Here is an 8,838-nt window from a genome sequence, read left to right on the forward strand (position 1 = left end):
CCTTGAATACCTGTCTGTATTCTGCACTGTCTATCATCAGGGTTGCATTTGCATAACGGCTCCCTGATGTATGAGCAGAGTGAAAATGCACAAAGTAGCTCAGTTGGTGGATCTGCAATTGCTCAAGTCTGATTGGATACATATAGATGTGCATATAATGCCAAGTGGCAGGAGCTCCAGTGCAGCATAAGCATGGAAAGGGCAGGAGCAAAGCCCAGCTTCCCTACTCTTGGGTATGTGTTTTCTAGGTTTGACTGAATGAAGTCATAAGGTTGGTGTTTTCCTGCTGCTAGATACAGTCTTGGATTTATGTATTTGCCCGATTCTATGGAAACCAGGATTTCTAGGCGGGCAAGGTTCTCCAATTGGCTAATTTTGCTTTCTGTGCAATTCTTCATACAAAGAAGAATGCACCCTGTTTTCCTCATCAGTGCAGCAAGGTTCATCGTTAATATGTTTAAGAAATATATGCCAATCAACTGGGGGGAAGGATGGATTGATTAAGAGCTCTTGCCAAGTACAATGCAGATGTTCAGCCACCCATGCACGTTTCCCGCTCCATCTGACCTGTGGGTCATCCTTTCATTAAATGTGGAGAGAGACTGAGGCAGGAAAGGCTTGACAACAGCACCACCTGCTGGACGGCTGATGGAAGTACTCAGGTGTAATCAAGTTCTAAAGAGCCTGAACTCTTCTAAATTTCCAGAAGGTATTTTCCAGACTGAGGTTCTGTCTGTTACCCCTCGCTCTGTGCTTCCCTGCAGATGGGCAGAGCACCTTCCTGCAGGTGGGAGAAGATTGACTTACTTGAGTGTTGTACATGATGACAAGGAAATTTTTGATTTTGCTTAATCTTGTCCCTCTTTCTTCACATGATTACTCTCACATGCTTCAAGATGTTGCCGTTTTCGTGATTCAGAGCAGCTGCCAGAGAATTTGATTTCACACAGAGTTCAGTCACACAGCACTGTGCTGGGCCTGGCAAGGAAATAGCTGTGGAGAATGTCTAATCTCTGCATGTTGGCATGTGCAAAACGTACAGAAAGTCCCTGATACACGCAGAAGCTGTTCATGTGGGTGTAATTAGGATTGTCCTTTATCCAATGGGTTGATGTTTAAAGAAGTATTGCAAACAGTGGTGAGCCAAATTGGTCTGGGAAAACTTGGATACCTCCAAAGTGAGATGAAGTGTCCTGGGAGAGGGGTACAGGGAGAGGAAGTTTCAATAAATGGATTATCTGCACACCCTGTGCTGTGGTCTTGTGGGTTTTCAGAAAATGAGCAAGGGCAGATCTTGGGACTCCTGGGGAAAGCCTGATCTGCTGCTTGTAGCGATGCAACTGGGATGCCTTTCTTTTCTGCGTCCTGCGCCTTTCAGTTTCAGCTGCTCTCCAGCTGCTCAGCCAGTGCTGGGGCTTTGCAGGGCTGAGTCCTGGCACCTCTTTCATTACAAATTAAGCAATGTGGGGAGGCAGCAGGGCCCAGGGGCAATGGAGGGGTGGGAAGCCTGGGGAATCAGTGGGTGCTGGGGCAATGGGTGGGAGGCCAGGGAGGCAGAGGGGGCCAGGGGCGATGGGGATGGGTGAGGAGCTGGGGACAGCAGTGGGGGCCAGAGGCGATCAGGGGATGGATGGGGAGGCAGCAGGGACCAGGGGTGCCAAAATTCAAGTTTATCCAGGGCGCCATTTTCCCTAAGGCCAGCCCTGGCCTTCTGCATGGTGTCATGTGCTACTCATACTGGAGGTAGGCAAGCCACTTGTCCAGTTTGAAGCTGGACAGTCCTCTTTTTCTCAGGTTTTGTCCTCTATGTGGTACTGAGGCAAAACTAGACATGGCTTTGTCTGGTACCATGGGTGGAGGACACCATTTTGAAGAGCATGCCTCTCTGTCCCCGCCAGCGTGACCTCGCACACCAATCATACTGGCAGGGGCAGTTAGGTGAGGATGAGACAATGGCCATGTTAACTGGGGGTGCCATCTTTTGAAAGAGACATAAAACCGAAGTCCTGGCTATGGCATCTAGTGCCTAGATCCTACAGCACTTTTCACAAGACTGGAAGTGCCAGCTCTTGTATCCTGGAGAAATTCCACTCTGGATAAGCCCATTCTGCCTCCTCTGAGTATCAGCACTTGGAGGGCAGTGAACCAACACACTGAGGGCCTTCGAGGTTTGGGTTAACCAGACCTTGTTGTCATCTCCCAAGCTGTAATGTTGTATCATAGTCAGAAATACAGAGAATCCAGGGTTTCCTCCTCTCCCACCCACCAGAACTGCACCTCAGCCCTGAGACTGTGACCTAGGCCCCCATTAGCATTTCAGTGACTCCACAAGGAGAATCTTCTCCCTCTGCAACTGAATCCTGTTCCAGGATAGGCAGATGTGGCACTAGAAGCTTGTATAGGAAATAAACTGAAGGCGATTGTTTGTTTAAAAGCAAGAAATCTCAGGCAGTTAGGAGGTAAATATGGTGATGTTCAGCTGAATGCACTTATTTTCCATGGCTGTGGGAATCAGGGTGTCTAGAGAGTAGCTGGAAAAGAGTGTGTTGTGTGTTAGTCTGATTGTGGGGTCACTCATCTGGAGGAGGACAGCTGGGGCTTGGGCACTTATCTTCAAGGGAGAGTTGTCCGAGTGAGGCAGTTTGGTGCCCCAACAGATATGAATGAAGTAAGCATGGAGTTGCCCATCATTAGCCCTGTGGAATCTGAATTTCTCTCATCTCACTCATCCCTTTAAATTTTCCTTTACATTTCTGTTTGCATTATCAGAAAACAGAGCGAAACTTTGCCAGGATCACCAAGATTTGCCTCGTTTCCAGCTGGCTCCCTAACTTAATCCAGGTTTTCTCAAAATTTGTCCCTAGGCTAGCTAAGAAGTTTGTGAACTCAACAAACTTGTCCCGGGTGTCACATTTGTAACACACCCAGCATTAGTTGTGTTGGGAGGGGAAGAGAGGAGAGGTTAGGAATGTTCCACACAGCTTTATTTCCATTCACCTATTCCAAGGATTCAGGAGTATAAATGACCTCACTCCCCCCAGTCCCACACAGATTATTTCTGGACTCTGATGCTTCACTGACTTTATAACTTTATGCTAGTCACTTAAGCTTTCTGTGCTTCAATTTTCCCATCTACAAAACAGAAATAATCCCCACCTTTGAAAGCATTTTGAGATCTACAGGTGAGAAGATACTATATAGTACATGTAGTGAAGCGGAATGGCCTCTCTGAACTGGAGAATGAGGGACCATGACATTCCCTCTGGTGGGAGGAGCTAAATCCCCCCCTCTAGATAGGAGAACCTTGGAGCTCAGTTGGTGATGAAGCACCGGAAGGAGCAGACATTTCTTCCAGGGAGCTGAGATCTCAACAGGATCCTGGACTAGGCCCTGAGTGGAGGTGCACCCTGCAGTCAGAGGAGGCAGACAAGTACTCCGAGGAGCTGCCGGAACTGCCTCCAGACAAATGCCCTGGGGAGCTGTGGGGACTGCTTGCTGCCGAGTACCCGGGGAGATGGAGAACCTTTGGACTCTGGGTCTGTACGCCCAGACTATGGTAGGAAGTAGCCCAGGGGAACAAGACTTTAGTCTGGTTTTGCTGCCAAAGAATTAGTTAGTGTGTTTCGATAAGATCTCCACTGACCCAGTGGTGGACCCATCTGCCACTGTTAGGGCCCTGGGCTGAAACCTGTGGAGTCAGGTGGGGCTGGGTCCCTCTATGCCCCTGCTGCTGACCCCACTCCTGGGGTGGCCAAACTCCCCCTTTTGGCTGGAAGACCTGTACTGTGTTGTTGGCTTATCCCAGCCGGAAGGCTATGGAGCCATAGACTGTTAATTGGTGTCTGCCCCTGCCAGGAGGTTGTGGGGTAAAGACTGTTTGTGGCTCTGTCCCACCCAGAAGGCCAGAGCTTTCCTTTATAGACTGTTGCTTGTTGTCTGCCACAGCCAGGAGGCTGTGGGCTGAAGACTGTTTGCACTCTTCCCCTCCCCCCCCCCCCCCGAGGGCCAGAGCTTCCCCACAGACTACTGGCTGCCTGTAGTGAGGTAGGGTGGTCTCCCTCCTCACTTGGGAGCAAGGGACCACTACACTGCAACATATTATTAGAGGTATTTTTTCCTTGTTCCTCATCTTTAGTTCTTGAAAAAGCCTTTTCCACACCTTTCTACAAGGCAAAATGTCTCCTTATTCCTGCACTGGCAGGGAGGTGGGCTAGATGCCTTGATAGGTCTCTTCCATTCATCGATAGTGAGAGCATTGCATGAGCTGAGCAGTATGTTTACATTATTGAGGTCACCTCACTCACAGCCGATCGGACAACGCTTGAAACTGCTAACTCTGTACAAACCACACATCAGCAGGAAACATACCACATTGCGCAAGACATGTTCTAATGTAGCTGTGTTCAGCCCTCTCTGGGAGCTGCTGTACCAGTGAGAAGTGTGCTGTGACTTATCTGCACCTGGTTGTGTAGTAAAGGCTGGGCACCCATATTTTTGCACATAGGGACCCCTCTCTTGGGCAATATGCCAAGAGCCTGCCACTTACCTTGGAGCAGATTACAAGCACCTTCCTCTCCTCTAAGGATGTGCCACCTTTTGAGATTACACAGGTGCTGGACACCTGTGTCTCCCATTGGCTGTGAGTGCTCAGCACCTTTGAGAATCACCATGTAGTTGGGTGCTTACCTTTATGCACCCAGCTTTGAAAATGTTGGCCTTAATCTTTCAGATTCAAAGGCCATCTAATTCAGTGGTCCTCTAATATAGTGATTCTCAACTCAGGATATGTGTACCCCTTGGGTACACAGAGGTCTTCCAGGGGGTACATCAACTCATCTAGATATTTGCCTGGTTTTACAACAAGCTATATAAAAAGCACTAGTGAAGTCAGTACAAACTAAAATTTCATGCAGAGAATGACTTGTTTATACTGCTCTGTGTACTGTACGCTGAACGGTAAGTACAATATTTATATTCCAGTTGATGTATTTTACAATGATATAGTAAAAATAAGAAAGTAAGCAATTTTTCAGTAAGAGTGTGCTGTGACACTTTTGTATTTTTATGTCTGATTTTGTAAGCAAGTAGATTTTAAGTGAGGTAAAACTTGGGGTACGCACAACAAATCTGACTCCTGAAAGGGGTACAGTCGTCTGGAAAGGTTGAGCGCCCCTGTTCTAATACACAACCAGGTGAGAGCCAGCACCTGCTGGAGTCAATGAAAAGACTCCCACTGATGTCAATGGATTCCGGAGCAGGCCTCTAGTGAGCAACTTGATGCCGTGGATTGAGTCTCGAGGATGGCAGCTGAGGAGTGCCAAATGCACTGCATTCCCCTGTCCCCACAGACACCCACCCTGATGGCCCAGAAACCCTCACTAGCTGCTCCATAGACATGGAGGAAGTGGGGCTTTATTCCCCCCGATTTTTCCCACAGCTGTTCCCCATTGATTTGGGAAAAGTAGTTACCCCAGATTCAAACTTCCATCCCTTGCCCACCTTGGTACTCTGGAACTCCCCTCCCCTTCTCATGACCCCAAAGAGGGTCTTCACAGGGTAGCTGTAAGTAGAGTGAGCCCCTGCCACTGTAGCCAGGCTGCTGAGAGGTGGGGAGCAGCCAAGAGTCTCTGTGCACATGTCCTTTCCGTCCAACAGATCCTGGAGGTCTGCAGGTTTAGGGATTGTAACCCGGGGCCTCTTCCTCAGGAGACCAATCACACACTGCTTAGCGAAAGATTTGTAAGGAAACTGAGCGAAGTTTCTGCCTCTATTCCCTGTGCATATTACGTCCACATAGGGGAGCATCAGACCCAATGTCAATACAAAAACCAGTCATGACTTGGTGAGATATGGCACTGAAAAATAAGGGAGAAGGGCTTTGAATCCCATTGAGTCCAATGGGTTTTGAATCAGATTCTTCACCCTGCTCCTCAAGATGCATCTAATTGCCTCTTTTCAAAACTGAATTAAGTGGAGAGTTTTCTGCCTGGCTTTTATTTGCATAAAATGAATTTTCATTATGACCAGGTCCCTCTCTCTAAGATCAGAAGAACTTGTGCCCTTAGTTCTAGCTGGGTCTTTCTTTCAATGTATAAGTTGCTATTATTTTAAAGCTCTGTGCCAGCCCACTTCAGAGAGCCATCTCTCCTGCAATGAGAGAGAGGCTTTAGGGAAAAGAGACACCAGTGAAAAATAGATACAACAAAATAGATCCAAAGGAGCTGAAATGAGGATAAGGCAGAAAACCAGAGACCACATTTTTGGCAGCTAAATTTTCGAGCAGAACTAATGTCAGGCACCTAAATCAGCACCCAGGGGATTTAACACTGGTTTCTGGTTTTAAGCACCCAGCTTTGGAAATTTCACCCTTATCAAGAGAAAAACAGGCAAAGAGAAGCATTAGTGACCCAGAAACGATCCCTGTCAAACCAGTGGTTCACCTTTACCAAGCACCCACTGCTCTGTTTCTAAACCTGGACCAGTGTTTTTAAATTAGTTATTTGTATAGTAAAAAACCTGATTTGTGGGGATTTTTGTTGTCACCTTGTTTGAATAGGTGGATAATTTTTAGTCGATACATTATACAGTTAGTACAAAAGGTAAATCTAGTGATCCAATTTCAGCAGAAGCCCATATGAAACACTGGTACACTGTCACTTTTTATGGCTGTTCAGTTAGTTCAGTCTATCTAATCTCAGTGGAAGTCTATAGGAAAACTGGAGGGATCTCCTGTGGTTACTCGAATCAGAATGGGTTCCCCTATGGCTTCCTCAGTTAAATCATGAACTTTGAATCCCGTGTGCGGTAACTCCTTTAAAACTGTTACATTATAAAGATCATTTTGAAGCATTATTATAGGCAAAGCTATAGCACTGCCTATTGTTAAGGTTGTCATGGGCGGTGAGTTCTATGGGCTCGTGGTGCCCGGGCACCAGGAATATTCCTGGCCTGAGGGCCCGGCTCCAGCAAAGTTTCCCGCGCATCCCCTGGCCCTGACTGCTGCCCCCTGGTGATTTTAAAACAGCCCGGCCACTCCTGCCGCCACCTGACAGCCTGTGGGGGGAGGGGAGGGGCTGTGCCGCTGCCCCGAACGCCCCTGCGGCCAATAGGAAGCTTCGAGGGCGGTGCCTGGGGAACAGCAGCACGCAGAGACCCCCCCCTTGCCTGGCCCACCTAGGAGCCGCTGCCAGAGGGGGTGCCCCAGGTAAGCACTGAACCCCCCCATCCACTTCCAGAGCCTGCACCCACACCCCCTCTGCACACACCTCCTCCGGCCCCAAATTTCCTCCTGCACCCCCACCCCCCTGCACCCCTTCTTGCCCCCAAAGTCCCACCCAGAGCCTGCACCCCTCACCCCCTTCTCCACTCCCACCCACTGGCCCCAGGCCAGAGCCTCTACCCAGCACTCAAACTCCATCCCAGAGCCTGAACCCCTCCCTCCCCCCAAACTCCTGCTTGCACACGCACTCCTCCCCCGCACCCACTTTTGCCCCCAAACTCCCTCCCACAGCCTGCACCCTTCACCCCCCTCTGCACTCCCACCTCCTACCCCAGCCCAGAGCCTGCACCCAGCACATAAACTCTCTCCCAGAGCCTGACTTCTCACCCCTTCTGCACCCAAACTCTCTCCCAGAGCCTGCACCCCACCTGCACCCCAATCCCCTGCCCCAGCCCAGAGCCTGCACCCCAGCCCCCCCCAAACTCCCTCCCAGAGCCTTAGGCAGGTGGGGGGGGGAGTTTGCAAAGGGGGAGGCAGGTTCTGGGTATTCTGGGCACCATCAAAATTTCTACAAACTTGCTGCCCTTGAAGGTTGCCTGACACTTCCCGTTATAAGACCCTGTATTCAGTTCTTATAACTTTGCCAAACTTTATGTGTTTGGTCTGATATGTTAGTGTATGCCCCAGGCTGAATTCTTCTGGAAAATTTAATTTGTTTCTGAGGATAAGGCTCAGGGAAAATACGTTTTGCCTATAATAAAAAAATTCTTGAGACCTTGTAATAAATGCTCTAACATCCCCATGCTGTGGAGTAGGCACTTAAAATTAGGAAGTGGGGTGACAGTCATGTCTTGTTAGGTATGTCCTTTTGCCATCCTCATGAAAATCCACCCATATCTGACCTTTGAAAAAAAATTACACTTTGCACACTGGTCCTGGAAGAGCTGAATTTGGCCAGGTGGTCCCAATCAGCTAGTTAGGCTGCAAACAGGCTGGAGGCAGCTAACTAGAGAGACCCTCACCTGTGGGTGACAGGCAGGATCTATATAAGCCAGGAGGCTGGCAACAGAAGGGGCTACTCAGAAAGGCTGTCAGCATTCCCTGGAAAGAGGGAGATATGCCTGGAGCCTGCAGAGATAATCTGCTTAAAGTTACTCCCTGGGAGGAGGGAGTGAAGAGTCTGGCAAACACAGAGGAGTGGGGAAGGTCAGGTGGTATGGCAGCAGTGCAGGGAATGGACCTGTGCTGTTGTGTGGAAAGTCCCTGAGCTGGAACCTGGAGTAGAGGGCAGACCCAGATTACCTCCACTGAGGGAGTGGCACTGTGAGGCAGTGAAACAGAAGACTTCCTGAGACTGCTGGAGAGCAGGAAACTTGATAGTCCCCCTTGGAAGGGGAACCACAATAGTGACCTAGCTGGAATCATGAAGACGGCAGCTGTGGCTCCTGAGAGTCTAAGAGGGGCTGTAGAGGAGAAACTGATGGGGTGTAAGTGCTGGAAGGTCCATTGGCCTTGACCACACTAATCCACAGGACCACCATCAAGTGGCACCATCCAGTGGTGAGTAGAGCAAACCCCATCACAGGGAGAGGCCAAGATTGGATGAAGAGCCTGGGATG

Source organism: Caretta caretta, chromosome 2, assembly GCF_965140235.1.
Source record: "Caretta caretta isolate rCarCar2 chromosome 2, rCarCar1.hap1, whole genome shotgun sequence".
Taxonomy (NCBI): domain Eukaryota; kingdom Metazoa; phylum Chordata; order Testudines; family Cheloniidae; genus Caretta; species Caretta caretta.